Source organism: Xiphophorus couchianus, chromosome 21 (genome assembly GCF_001444195.1).
Source record: "Xiphophorus couchianus chromosome 21, X_couchianus-1.0, whole genome shotgun sequence".
Classification (NCBI taxonomy): Eukaryota; Metazoa; Chordata; class Actinopteri; order Cyprinodontiformes; family Poeciliidae; genus Xiphophorus; species Xiphophorus couchianus.
The window spans coordinates 17,905,702-17,920,538 of NC_040248.1; the positions used below are offsets into that span (position 1 = coordinate 17,905,702).

A 14,837-nucleotide genomic window follows, 5' to 3' on the forward strand; every position below is an offset into this window, starting at 1 on the left:
AATTGACTGACAGAGTTCCATTACAAGAGCTTATCAGGCTCCTGTTTGCAATTATGCAGGTTCACTATGGCGGCGGGATTTGATTTGTGCTGGGATTATGGTCACAGAGATCTGTGCTAAGAGAAGTACTGCTCCGTACCGTGACTCTGCCATAACGCTCACTTCTGTGTTTCACCTCCCAACACTGAGGCACCGAATCACAGTTTGAATGTGTCTTTCCCCCCCCAACACACTTTTCTATTTTGAAATGAACATACACAATTCATAGATTGATGTAATCATGCAAAAATAGCTGCTTTATAGACAAAGAAAAGTGGTGTTTTTGTTGAGTTTTGGCCATTTCGTACTTGATATTTTGTATACACTTTCACAAACGTATGTTTTACAGTAATTTCCGAGATTTTGCTCATAGCCTGTGTAGTGGTATAGAAATATACATATTCCTATACAAATAGTTTCCAGGTGTGACGCTCCGGTTGGGTAAAGTGGGCGGGGTATATAAGCGGCCGCTGTGCCCAGTCAGACATGTGTCTTCCTCATCATTCACTGTGTGGCCCGCGTCTCTTGGGTTCCGGCGGAAGAAAAGGCAACATATCGCCAGTGTGGTGCATGCTGCTTTGATTCCCTGGTGGTAGGTTTCCTCTCTCCCGGCACTATTGCTGATCTTTGTTAGAAAATCTAAATCTAGGTATGATTGTAGGTGAAACGCTATTGTGCTGCTCTCCTCTGCTTCCTCGTTCAGCGAGTGTGTGTGTGTGCGTTTTTGCCTGGATTGACAGGTAAATAATTAACGCTCATTGTAAGCTCCAGTTTGTTGCAGTTCTGGCTAAAATGATTAACGTTCATAGGTCTCCCCATATTCGAACCATTGCTGCTCTTTTGGATCCCGGATTTTGCACGTCATCAGTCAAACTCGGACTGTGGTGGCGCCTATACGCCTTAATTGAAGCGGTGTTTGGGGTGTGGCATCGGCGCGCAGAGCTCGCTTCCTGCAGTGGCGTGACCAGAGCCACACCGGATCTTAATATTCAACTTGGATTTTCTATTTGTTTCTTTATTTAGTTTCCAGCCCTTTGGTTCCTTTAGATAATTGTTTATTCATTTGGGCTGATATTGTTTTTCTTTTGTTGTATTAAGTTTAAGGTTGTTGTATTTGGCTAACTGTTTTTCTGTTTGCAGTTGCTGAGGCCCGGTGCTGGTGTGGTGACGGTGTCTCCCTCTTTTGTGTGCCGTGATTCCTGAGTTTGGGTTGTCTCACTGCGTCTGGTGCTTTTACGTTTTTTTTTTTTTGTTTTGTTTGGTGGATGCCGTCCCTATAGTGGCCCCTTCTGCCGGTGACCTCAGCTACTATAGTTTTTTCTGTTTTTCCTTAGTTTTTTTGTTGTAAAGAACTGGTTTTAAAAAGAGTTTTAAAAGAATTTAATAAATAGCTTTTTGTGTATTTGCAATAGCCTCAGATGTTTTAATTCATGCATAACCGAACCTGTGTGCTTTAACAAAAAGAGGTAATATTCTCTGGGTGAAATTCCCAGGGTGGCGCTGTGGAGCAACTTAAATTGGGTCTAGAAATTTAAATTGCCCAATATTCTTGATTTTAACCTAGTCTCGCCACACCTGCAGTAAGAAAATATATATATACAATATGTTCCTGTTAAACTATCTACCTATAGTTGGTCACTTACAGTTATTTTTATTTGATCTGAGGTTCAAATATTTGATATTTTAGAAAATTTAACTTGTGGAAATGGAAAACAAATGGAAATAAGCTGTCTTATAAACCTTTCTGAGAAGAAGATCCTAACTAAGAAAACTTAATTAAGACATAAAATAATTACTCTGTAAAGTATTAAGTACATTTGTACAGAATGGCTTATGAATCGGAAGTAGGAGGATGTGAAATGATAACATATGGGGATGAATTAGTCACAAGGCGTCCAATTTAGTTCTATTTGGATTATTTATATTGCACAAAGTCATGACACGTTTACAAAAACAAACTATAAATTTAATCCAATCATACAAACAGATTTCAAACCAGGAGCAACAAATTCGGTTTATTGGCGTGACCAGACTCGATGAGAAACCCAAAAACTACTTCCTATTTTCCTTCAAAATAATAGTCTTAAACGCATCTCCCTGCTGTCGATGTTAAAAGATTCAACTTCACTTCGAGTGCCTTTAAAAATAGGCAACACATATTACTACACTTTATTTAAGCTAGCACACTAGACAACTAGGCTGTTGAGTTAGAGTTTTAATATCTCGTGGCACAAGATGGCGCTACACCCCGCAGCCCTTTAAAACGAAGAGGTTCCTTAAACATTCAGCCAAATGAAGGATAAAACAAGCTGAACTTATGCAAACGCAAAGACTTCAAGACAACGAAACCCATCCGACAAAAAAAATGACATAAAACAACTCTGAAGATTAAAATGCAGAAAAAGAAGATGGAAAGAAAAAAAGAAACTTCTCACCATCTGTCTGCTGGAGCGGCACAATAGTAGCAACCAGCAGGCTTGTCTTTTTTTTTTTTTTTAAAGTTCTGACTGAATCAAGCAGACAGCTCATTACTGTCTGCCACAGGAGCCTTAATTATCTGTTTAAGCTCAATATGAAAGACAGCTTTTCCAGATTAATGCTACTGTACCCAGGAACGTGTCACACAGGCGGCCAAACCGTCACAGAGACACATTAGTCAGAAACAGGTTGTGCTGGTGAACTAGATGGATGGAGGTCTTGTGGGGGTTTAATTGTTGATGGTTAGTCAGGCTTCCAAAAGGGATTAATAATAATAATAATAATAAAATATTTTTTTAAATTCCTTCAAAGCCATGAATCGATGCATCCATAAAGTTATATTTTTTTCCTTTTCTCCTGCAGCCTTTGAATTCTTTAAGAACCAGTCCTGTGGTCAGCACAATTACAGAAGACTGAGGCCAGTGACATTACCCGTTCTCGAAAGACAGATGAGGTTCAGAGAAGTTGGGCAACACAAGAAATACAATAAATTCACAACTGTGACAATAAAATAACTGAGAAAAAACAGTTTTGCAGAAAAATTAAATTCCTTACTATGTGTCCCAATGTAGGAGCTGAATATTGATCTTTATAGTGTGGCTGGGTCATTTTTGTCTTTGATGCTTCCTGTGACTTTCTTTAAAATATTATTGATTAATAGGCTGCAGCTCCTCACCGTAGCTTATTCTGTCAGTTTTGCTTTTTCAGCAGAAATGTTAAATTTTTTAAGTATAGATACTTCTTTTAGCAATATGTAACCCTGAACGCTGTCAATTCCACAGCCTTAATCCCGTTAAATACATACTATTCAGAACTGCACAGACTTACAGACTAGCAGGCAGAAAGCTTATTGTTGCACAAAGTCCGTTTATTTTTTTTGTTACATTTAGATTTGCGTAATACTAATTTCTCATAGCACTCTACATGGCAACATAAAAAAAACTGTGTGACAGTAGCTTTATTGAATGCTGGACTCTAATGTCAAAAACTGCATTTTATGATTAGTTATATTTAATATAAGTCCATCAATTGATTTTATTTTCATGACTTATTTGCACTGGTGGATTCACTTCACTTAATCAGCTAATAGCAATGCTAATTTTTAGTTTGCTGCTTTTGCCAGCTTTGAAAATGTTTATTGCACTTTGTTTCCCCCAAGTTCATTTTTACAACTCTAAAGTACTACTTTACTTAGATGTTTTGTGAAGTTGAATAAAGTTCGACGAATGTGTTGAAGGTTTTTGTTACAGATTGTTAAGAATTTTTCTAAAAATTCGACGTTTATTTTCATGCTCTTATTTTGAAGTGAGGACTGTTTACAGAGCAGTTCAGTTTCCTGTCCTCACATTCTCCTAATCTTTGCCCCCAATATCTTAATTTTAAACAAGAAACATTCAAGAACAATGCAAGGGTTGTAATCTTTCAAGGGCACATATAATTTGAATTGAATTTAGCATTGAAGTGCTAAACTCCACATTGCTGTAGTGCGCTAGCTAAACTAATGTTTATGATTAGCGCTTTAGGATTGGCGCAAATAGTTATGCAGCGGTGCCCAACACTGACTATCTGTATAGGAATGTTCTTAAACTAAAAGTAATCCTGTAGTTCAAACTGCTAGCATGTGGTAAAGATGCTAGCAGTAGCATCTTTACCACATGGTAGCAGTAGCATGTGGTAAACATTCTACTGTTTACCACATGCTAAACAGTATGTAGCAGTAGCATGTTGTAAGCATGCTACTGTAGTAAACTGCTAGTATGTGGTGAACATGCTAGCAGTTTGTACTAGTTTCAAATTTGGCATTGTTACTGCCACATTGCACCATAGAATACTTTTTTCCACTATCTGCCCCTTAGAGTGACCTAAATTGTTTTATTACTGTTTTATTTCTCAACAAAATACTTGTCAAAATAACTTACTGTGTCCCAGCACAGGGAGCAGAAAACAGAAATGACGAGCGGTAAAAATGCTCGGCACAAACAGAGCCAAAACACTTGACATGCAAACAGCTGCACACAAGAGCAAACACTGCTGGTATTATTCTTTCATTTGGAAAAAGAGGGGGGGGAAAAATCACACATACACAGTCACATAGCTTGCATTGAGCAACGCAATCAATGACGCACGGGACACACCGGCTGTGTATTTACAGAGTCACAACATGCCAGGGAAACACAAGAAAATACTGGCAACTATCTCACATTCCTTTTACAGGCCATATTCACAGCACACATAGCAGCTCCAGGGGCCTCTAAACAGAGAGGAAAGGAGAAAATATAAAACCTAAATGTTTTGTCTTGCAACATCGCAATGCAGCGACAGCAGACAAACTGTATTTCCATAATGACTCTGTCTTGGTGTGCGTATGGAGCGTTAGCTTCCCCGTCGTCAGACAGGCGCTGCGTGTGAAATGAACTGCTGCTCCGGCCGCCTCTTTCATGAACTCTCAGGGGCTCGTCTGTCCACCACCTCTTTCCGCGCTGACATTAATTTGAGACAGACAGGTGGACGATTTCATTCAACATTCATGACATCTGTCCATCCACATTTCAAGACAACCAGGAGCAAAGTGTGTGAGGACGAAGCTTCCGACATGCAAATGAGGACACACAGAAAACAGACATTAAATGTCCTGATAGCTGGATTACTGGTGAAGCGACGGCCTCTAGCTTCTCACAAAACCTGATGACATGATGAAAATAAATAATAAAAATTCCTCAAATAGTACAGCTGAAATATTTGTTTGTTAAAATGTGGGTGTGACCTCTTTGGCAACCATCTTATTATCTAGCTATCGAGGGAGCCCACCTTGAATCCAGCTCTTTTATAGGAAGTGAGCTGATAAGAGCAGGAGTTTGATTGGTTGACAATGAACAAAGAAGCCAAAGTAATTAAAAGAATAAACTGATTTATAAATTGTGTATCTGTACATATAACCCGTTTGCTCGACATTTTATGATTGGTAAATATTTGTTGACGGTTTTGTGAAAGTGAACTTCTTTGTTTTTCTTTTCCCTTCCCGGAAGGCGAAGGTGATTGGCCAATTTGAACTGCGAAGGCGGGTTCTGAACGCATGTATGGCTGATGGAAGTGCTGTCATTTTGAAAGCTGCGGCTTCTCTGATGCCAGGAAGGAAAACAAAAAAACTGCTTTGTTTGCCGTACAGCCAAGTCAGAGTTACTCCACATGGCAAAACCTGGAACAAGTCAGTATGGCAGGAAAAAGAAGATAAAAAGGAATCATTTCTGAGAAAATTGTGATTTTTTTAAGTCATTAAGAAACCACCCCACACTTTAAATAGCAGTTTCTGAGTTCTGAAGACAGTAAAATGTGTTAGTATTCAGCTTGTTTAGAGAATAAAACCAGTCAGGCATTTGAGTTTTGGGAGGTGGGGGAAACGCAAAGCTGATTAACATATCTGGTTATTCATATGCTTTTGTTATTGCTTACAGCCAATAAGTCGCATGTTTGAAAGAAACGAATGGATACCTGACATCACCGCCACCACCAACATTTGAAGAGGCTAAACGGGAGAGATCCATAAATTTGACTGTAAATGTTCACTTGGGATCCTGTCGGGCGACCGCAAGCTTTCACCAGAGTTCACGTCCAACGCACGGATGGATTCTTTAGCAGCAGAAAGAGAGCGACAAGACATAAGAACAGACATCTAGAAGGAAACAGGATTCTTTTTCTTTGGAGATGACCACATTCACTGAAAAGAAAACTCGCCTAGGCTATTTATATGGTCGGAGCTATTCGAGTCTTTAGGAATACTGTTCAATTTCTCAGTAGCTTTGCCTTGTCTACCGTAACGTCCAAGCACATAAAACTGGCAACGAGCTGTTTACGTTTTGGTTTTATTATGCCAAGTGCTTCAGAAGTTGCATTGACCCCCATTTAAATGGCAGCGCCAGAAAATGTTAAACTCTCTGTCCCATTTTATAAAAAAGTACATTTTTTCAATGATTTTATTTGTTGTTCTGAGTGTTTTCAAAGCCTTTGCCTTATCTTTGCTATTCTCTGGATTTTTTTATTTATTTTTTTTAATCACACAAGGGAAATAAACAGCTCTGCAAAGCTTAGCACAAAGGTGCAAAGTATGGCAGAGAAGCTGTAGGGGGGCAGGGAGGGGAACAAAAAAAAAGGACTGGGGAGTAAAAGCGTTCTTCAAATAAGCCGTGCTAATGAGCCGGCGAGAGATTTACATAGCCTGATGACTAAGGATTCTGGGTAATTACCCATACACAACCTCGAGGTTTAATCTCCTATGAGAACAGGCCTGGTGACAATGGCAGCCCATCAGTACCTGCCTGGAGAGGCTAACAGGAGCCTGGGCCGCCGTGCTTTGACATGAGCTACTTTTTTGGCTGTGACTGTGCTGCTGGAGATCACAAATGGCTTTATGAAGAAAAAAAGAAGGCCTTATTACACACAGAGTTCACTACCATAGATGGCTTTAAATTAGCTCTACCCCACCTTTGTTAGCAAAGATAATAATACATTTTTAAAAACGCAGTAGACCTGAAGTAATTTAGTGTTTATATGCTCTATGTGTTTAACTTTTTACAAGTGACAAACTCTTCGGTCTGTAAAATGGAACTTGAATTGTTCTGAACTCATTTCTGCTCGACTCGAACGAACATAAGCGGCGACTGAACTGACGGGAGCTGATGAGACAGGAGTTCATCAGCTCCCGTCTGATGAACTACAAATTTTTCAAAATTAAAAAAAAATAAAACATGCGTTAGGATTTCAATACATCCATCAAAACTTTAAACAAAACTCAAAATGTTGGTACATTTCAATAACAATAACTGGGAATGATATTTAAAGATATTTGAAAGGTTAGCTACTTACATGCGCCGCCTCTTTGTGATAAAAGCGAGTAAAACAAAATGGCATCGGCGAGATTGTTCCGGAAGCAAACTAGGTCGAGTACCCGGATGCTCATGTCAAACCGTCACCTCTGACATGTAACACACATAATCTGGAAGTATCACACTAGAATTGAGTAATGTATAGTGAATACAACGCTAAAGTCTCAACTTTGTGCTCAAATATGTGCCAACGCTGATATTTTAGCTCTGGCGAATTTGGCAAACGTGGTTCATCTGAGCAATATATTTTTAAAAAGAATCTGGATTTCATCAGAACTAATTGTGTTATTTTGATTTATTTGCATTTTTTCATGACTTGTACAGTTCAAAAACAGTGACAAAGTCCAACACCCATTCACTGAAAGGCTAGCTAAAAGCTGCGTTTGACCTCGAAGCTAAAGTGCGAGCTTGGTTTCCAATTCAAAACCAGCGCATGACATTTACTGATGCCATCCAAGGACTTGACTTCATTTTGAGTGAAAGCATGTCAGATTTGATTGATTGCAATGACGTAATGCCTGTCCTGGGCGCTACACAACTGTCACAAAAATAGGTTGACAGCTGGAGCAGATACTTTATCAGACTTATACAAACGGGCTTATCTGTGGTGCCTCATCCTTGATTGTATTAAAATATCCATCAGAGGATGGAGAGACCTCAGTCTTTACGGCGCCTGAAAGTATGTCAGCGCTCGCTGAGAAACCTCACTGGTAAGTAGCTTTAAAAACACACAAAGATGGTTTTTTTTTTGTTTGTTTCCACAATATTAAAACTTAAGGAAACCGTATATTGTTTTGTGACCATGTCTTGAAAGGTGAATTAATAGCCGTGCATTTTCAGGAGCTGCTTTAATCCCGTTCAGGATGGAGGGAGTGGGGTTGGATTTTGTTTATTTTTTTATTTTTTTAGGATGACCCAGCAGATAGAAGACAAGGGGCGGCGTACACGCTCCTCTTGTCCATCACATGACCGCTACAAACACACGCAGAATGGACGGTGGTGCAGACAGACTCAGTTAACACAATTGTTTTTTGGGTTTTTTTTAACTAAGGTAGAAACATAAGTACCTGGAGAAAACCCTTGCATGGTAAACACAGACAAGATCCACGTAGCAACCTTCTGGCTGTGCCAACAACTCCAAAATTTGCTTAGCAATTTCAGAAAAACAAATTTTTCGATTTAAAAGCTTTTGCGCTACAATGAGGTGGGGTTTTTTGGCAAAACTGCAATGGAAACGCTTTTTTTTTTTAAAGTCAATTCAGTTCTAACACAGCAGCAAAGCGCTTAGTTGTAACTGCTGGTCTGCTTGGACAATGCGCAGCCGTTTCCACTAGAGGGCTCACACAAGTGCACAGTTCATCAATAGTTGAGTTTGTCGTTTGAAATTGTTAAATCCAAAGCTCTTTTTGAAAAATCACCTACTATAATTTCCCCAAAACGCTGCACATTTACGTGGCCCAAGTAGGCGGGGCTTGTCGCTCCGACGCCTGAATGCGACGCCGATGAATACGACAGCCTCTGAGGGCTGATGATGAGCGCCAATTCAAATTCAAAAATACTTTATGGATCCCAAAGGGAAATGAAATACTGCCGTGGCAGAACTATAAATATATCCCATGTGAATGTTTACATCCATTACTGCCATGATTTTTAACGACTCGTGATTTCAATCGCATTTCCTATTTAATGGAAACAGCACAATTGTGTGTTTTTTGACATTTGCAGAATATCAAAAAAGTTGTGTGCGCATTTGTATTGGAAACACAGCTTTGCATAGCAATATATCAATGCATGAATGGAAGCTTCATACATTGGTTACAAATTACTTGGAGTACAAACATAGGCTTAATTTTGCTTAATTGAATATGAAATGATCTGATATGGCATGAAATGAGCTCTTTACAGGTAATTAGCATCCTTGTTAATGATCACACCAACAATAAAGAAAATCAGGGGAAACTAAGTACATTGTTGCTGTTTCCATGGGGATTTTATTAAGAAAATAAAAGCCTGGTGCTGGTAATTAAAACACTTTATTACCTGATCCTCAGCAGGTGTGACAACTTCTATAAAAGTAGAAGTTCGGGCAGTCTGCCTGTTTTACAGGAGATTGTTAATCCAATGAAGTGGAGAAAAGATTTCAGTAATCATCCTAGAGAAGCAACTGTTGCTGCCAATCAATCTAGTAAGTGGTTATAGTGTCATAAATTAAAGTATATCGATCATGAAAAGTATTTGTCGCAAGTTGAAAAATATTTAAGCTAGCTGCTAACCTTAGAAGAGGAAGACTTTCCAGAAAATTAACCCCAGATTTAGACCATGCACTACGCGCAGAACATCCAAAAATCCCAAACGTTAAACCGAATGGGGGAGTTCATGACAGGAGAATGGGGGGGGGAAAGACCTACAGGAAAAGATTCCCAGATATAGTCTCTTCTTTCACAAACAATATTCTTAAAAAAGGTTTGCGAAAGTCGCACTCGAATAAACCAGATAGCGTCTGGAACAATGTCCTTCAGACAGATGATGTTTGGACATAAAATACAGCAGTACCTTTTTAAAAACAACATTTAAGCAGGCGTTAAACACTCATGTCTGTATCTACAGTTTTTTATTGGTCTGATCTAATTTTAAAATCTTAAAAGTCTTGTTTTTATTAGCTCCAAGAGGAAAATTATTATAATCGACAGAAATGAAGGCTTTGAAATGTCTGTGTTTGATTAATCTATACAATGCATTTCTCTCTGTGATTTGTTAAAATAAAGTTTTCAACTATATTATAATTTAACGGATGCGACTTTGTATAACATTGAATTCTAGATTCAAATTTGAGGCCATTTGTTAAACATCTAAAGCTTAGTTTTACTGCAGGAGAGTAATCCTAAACGCAGCAGCAAATCTACAACAAAATGGCTGAAAAAGAAAATAAGTATAATTCTGGACCTAAACCTGATTGAAATAGTCAGAGCTGTGCATAAGCTTGGAGCGGTGGGCTGAAAATGCCCATTCTTATATTACTGAAGAAAAAAAAAGGAACGTAACTAAAATCATTTAAACTGAATAAGAGACCTTCAAAACTAAATTCAATTTCTGATGAGAAACCAAAACATTTTTGTCCCTCAGTTAAAGCAAAAAAAAAAAGCAAAAAATTACACACAGGTACTTCACATCAGACGCACATAATTATGGACATAATTAGAACGACATATTACTCAACATCTTGAAGGAGGTTCTCCTCGTTCAAAGGTTGATTGTGACGTCTTCGTGACCCGCGCTGAAGGTAAAATCATTTAAAGTTAGGAACAAAATGTTCTGACGAGTCCTTGATCTGTCCAATCAGACGGACTAAGAAACTCTTATAGGAATTTCAGTGTGTGTCCAGCCGATCGATATGAGCCAATCACTCAGAGGTTTTGCCGTCTGATGTTTTTTTTGTTGTTTTTTTTTACTTTGATGTACTTATGCGACTCTTTCCCAGCATACCAGCAAGACTTTCATTTACAGAAGTCACTCCTTAACAAGCTCCTGCAGTGTTAATTGTCTAAGGATATTATTAATATTGGCTGCAAGTTTTCATTCTTTCTTGTACTCGTCTGTAAGAGACTTTTTGTGAAATTCTCAGAAATGCGTGTTGCTTTCTTCCACGAAAAAGACCATTTCATTTCTTCCACTTCTTTTTTGGTCTCCCAATAACTACTCGCTTGCCTACGACAATGAACTTGAGTGCAAAAAAGGACATCAAAAGAGCCATAGATTACTCATAATATAGTGCAAACATCTATAGAAAATACTCACTCATAAATAAGTCTAACCCAGCTTTTTCAAAGAAGATCTAATAAGGTTTCTGTTGCTTGCCTCCCCTCCCATGTTGTGTAATGTCTAAGGACTATGTAAAAACATGGCAAGTTCGCTCAGCACTTAGACTCATTGATTCCTGATAAACAATAGATTCAACAATAAATAAAGCTCTTCAATGGATCTCATTGAAGAGCTCTGGATCAAAATGCCAATTGCTGCTCAATTGTAAAATGGGGAATTCTGGTTTCTGAAAGATTTGTTGGAAGAATTTCAGGAAAAACACATCGTAAATCTTGGGTCATCATTTGTATTTTTCTTTTTGACTTTTAAAGCAATTTATTCGTGCAAATAATCTATATTTAGAATTTTTTTAAAACTGAGTTAAATTGGTATAAATTTAAAGCAATGCACATTTTAGTCAATATAAAATGCATAGCAAAACACTTAAGTTGATCGTCCTAAGCTATTATTTCTGCCCAGACACGACGTTCTGTGAATAGACTTGTGATAATAAGGTGGGCTTTGCTGGTCGGCTAGATACGGCTGTGTTGGGAACATCTTGCAGTGTTGTCGGTTAGCACGCATTAGCTTAGGAAGTGGCATCAGCATTTGGTCAAGGGTTTGTTTTCTGTTAAAGTCTGGTGGTAAAAACAGCAGCGCCCAGTATCTCTGTCTTTGAAACAAACAAAATGGTTAACAGCAGCTACGTGATTCTAGAGCAAGTCTGCTTCAAAAATGGAGCGTCTTCTTGGCCCAGGTTTGCGCAGCACCAGCTTCATTCGGCTAGCCAGCGGACAGTCTACGTAAAGATGTGTCTCAGCTCTGGAGCGGAGCTGAATAATTTGTTTCTTCTTCTCCCTTGGGGAAGTATCAGCCATTGTTAGCTGCCAATGGCAATCTTGCGGAACCTATTATTCCAAGGTTCCTTCTGCAACATACCAAATAAACCAGGATGAGAGTTTATTTCTTTTACCGGGAAGTAGAGGTACTGGATCCACAGAACAATCACGTATATATATATATTTGGATCCAAAACTCCTGGAGCTAACCTTCTCCTCGTCTGCATGAGAGAGCGGGGGCTCCCTGTCCTAGTTATGGAGTTTTATAGGTTTTCCTTCCTGAAACAGAGTTAGTTAAAAGACATTGTTGAGTCAAATAGCTATACCAGCCTCCTGTATTCAGTCCTTCATGACTGGAGGTCCAACGTGGCTGAAGTTGAGCGTTGGAGGATGGACAGGAAAGCGAGTGTTTGATGGTGGATGCAGAAGAGATGGCAGAGGAAGATCCAGCGGCAAACAGGGGCGATGTGGAAGACGGATGTTGAATTTGGGTAGTGGCTCATCAACAGAAGACTGGCTGCAAAGGAGCATAAAAAAACAAAGGCGGTAAGGAGCAGAAAATATGAACAATATCTTAAGAAACAGAGCAACTCATAGCCCGGTGACCAGAGGATGCAAGTTAAACATGTGGCTCCTCTAAGTATGATTGTGGCCATATTTGCCGGTCTCACCCTGAGGATGAGGAAGGTAGAAGAAAACAACTACTAGATACATTAGAAGTCCCTCTTTTTCTGCTTTTTTGTTGTTGGTGTTTTGCTCAATCTTTTTCCAATAAAAGCTTCCAGATTCTGTGCTCTGTTCACCTGATTAAATCCAATATTTTCCCCCAGAAAAACACAACGTTAAGAAGCTGTTCCATAAAAGGCTGTGTAATCTTCATGCTTGGTTAAGAGCAACCAACTGTCTCTTTTTTTTTTCCAACATGCTTATTGACATTCACTGGAACATGAAAAAAAAAAAAGTGAAGCAAAAAAAAAAAAACAAAACCCTGTGCCTGTGGTCACCGAAAAACCCCTTCCTGCACCGAATTGTGACTAAAGCGCACACTGATTGTTATTCGCGCTGACAGCACCAGTCATGGAGATAACAATTATTGTTGTTGTTCTGCAGTCAATCTCTGCACCAAACAGATGATTCAGTTTCCATTCTTCTGGAGGGGCCTCACGCTGTGCCTCTGAGTAAGCCGTAAATTTGTAAATGGCTCTGTGACCGAGGGCTGCCTTTGGTAAAGTGCCTGGTTAAAGGGGAATGGCACGCTCCGTGCTCTCATGTACTTGGACCGTCTGTTCAAGTGAAAACAAGAACCCACATGTGAATGCAAAAGTCCCCATTAAAAAAGGAGAAAACAAAAATCCCCACACTTTCGGTGCAGATTTATTAAGCCGAGAGACGAGGAAAATGAATGTCCCAAATGGCGCTTACATCAGCGTCTCCTTTATCTCGCACCTTTGACCCGCTGTGTAAATCTCTACACCTAACACTGACACCCGGCGGTGAAGGCAGGGCACTAAAACACAGAAGAGGGAAGATAACCCCCCCAAAAAAGAAGCTTTTTATGGCTTTAGAAGAATCAGCGGCCTGACTTCGAAAAGCTTTAAACCTGATTGGAGAATGTCACATTTACTGATCGCCAATCTTTCACTCCATTAGCTGCAGTACATAAAGGACATTAATCTAAACGCAGGCTGTGGAAGAGCAGCAGAGAGGCTCGACAGAGCGAACACAACAGGTGAAAACTTGAAATTGAGCACAATTTAATTGCAGTCAAGTTAATATTAGATTAGTTGCTTCAGACAATAAACGTTATTAATAATAATAATTCGTCACTGAATTGGCCTGGGGATACCGACACATCCCTGAAATGCGGCAAAATAACTTGAGACATTAATCCAATTCTGAGTGTGCCATCTGTCGTCTCTGAAATGAAAAGCTACTCGGTGGTATTATCAGGGGGAGTGGATCAGGACCAAAATGCAGAAAGAGCGAAGCAAAGAATTTGACTGAGCTGACAGGGAACTTTGGGCGCATGCACTCCTGATCATAATCATAATACTCAGGGTTTGTGTTTAAGGCCATGCAATTATAAACAGACAGTGAGCAGAGGTGGGTCGAGTATCCAAAAACCGAACTCCAGATGGAGTAGTACTTCAACATATTTTTATTAAAGAAAAAGTCAAAAGTAACCTAAGTGTAAAACATCCAATGATGTCAAGAGAGACAAAAAAAAAGCAAATTCTGTAACTTTAAAAAACCAAAATGAATAGAATTGCACAAATTACATCCTTAAAAAAAACAATTATAAACACATTTTACCAGAAAGACAATTTTTTTCTATATAAAACTTATGAAACCAACACTCACAGTAGATAATGTTTTCATAAGTTAGAATAGGGCATAGCACTATATTGACAAGATAGTGCTTCCTGCATATTCACTTTGAACGGTTCAGCAGACAGAAAATAACAGAATTATAAAAACTTGTGTGAAAACCAGCTAATTTTATTGAAGTCCCACTTTAACATAAACTACAGGTGTATGTCTGCGTCTGGTGAAGTTTTGGTTAAAATATGCTTTTTCTCCATTCAGTGAAGTTACTCGTGTTGGGCAGAGTATGCAGAAATTTTACTCAAATATCATTACTTCATAACGACATTAACAGAAAATGACACCAAAATCTGAGTTATGCCCTTATTTTGACATTGTTAGGCTAAAACCTACACTTTTCATCCCCCATCGATCGGTTTTATATCAGGAAAACATTCAGGATATTTCAGAAGAAGGACATTGTTATTCTGGTCCAGAA

At 38.9% G+C, this 14,837-nt stretch overlaps 1 long non-coding RNA gene across 1 annotated transcript; it reads left to right on the plus strand.

Annotated features, from left to right (window-relative positions):
- The first annotated feature begins 400 nt into the window (after positions 1–400).
- LOC114136592 (uncharacterized) lies at positions 401–1,448 on the plus strand. The gene is made up of 3 exons (XR_003593844.1): positions 401–631; positions 701–779; positions 849–1,448. It is a non-coding gene; the product is annotated as an uncharacterized LOC114136592 (long non-coding RNA).
- The last annotated feature ends 13,389 nt before the right edge of the window (positions 1,449–14,837 follow it).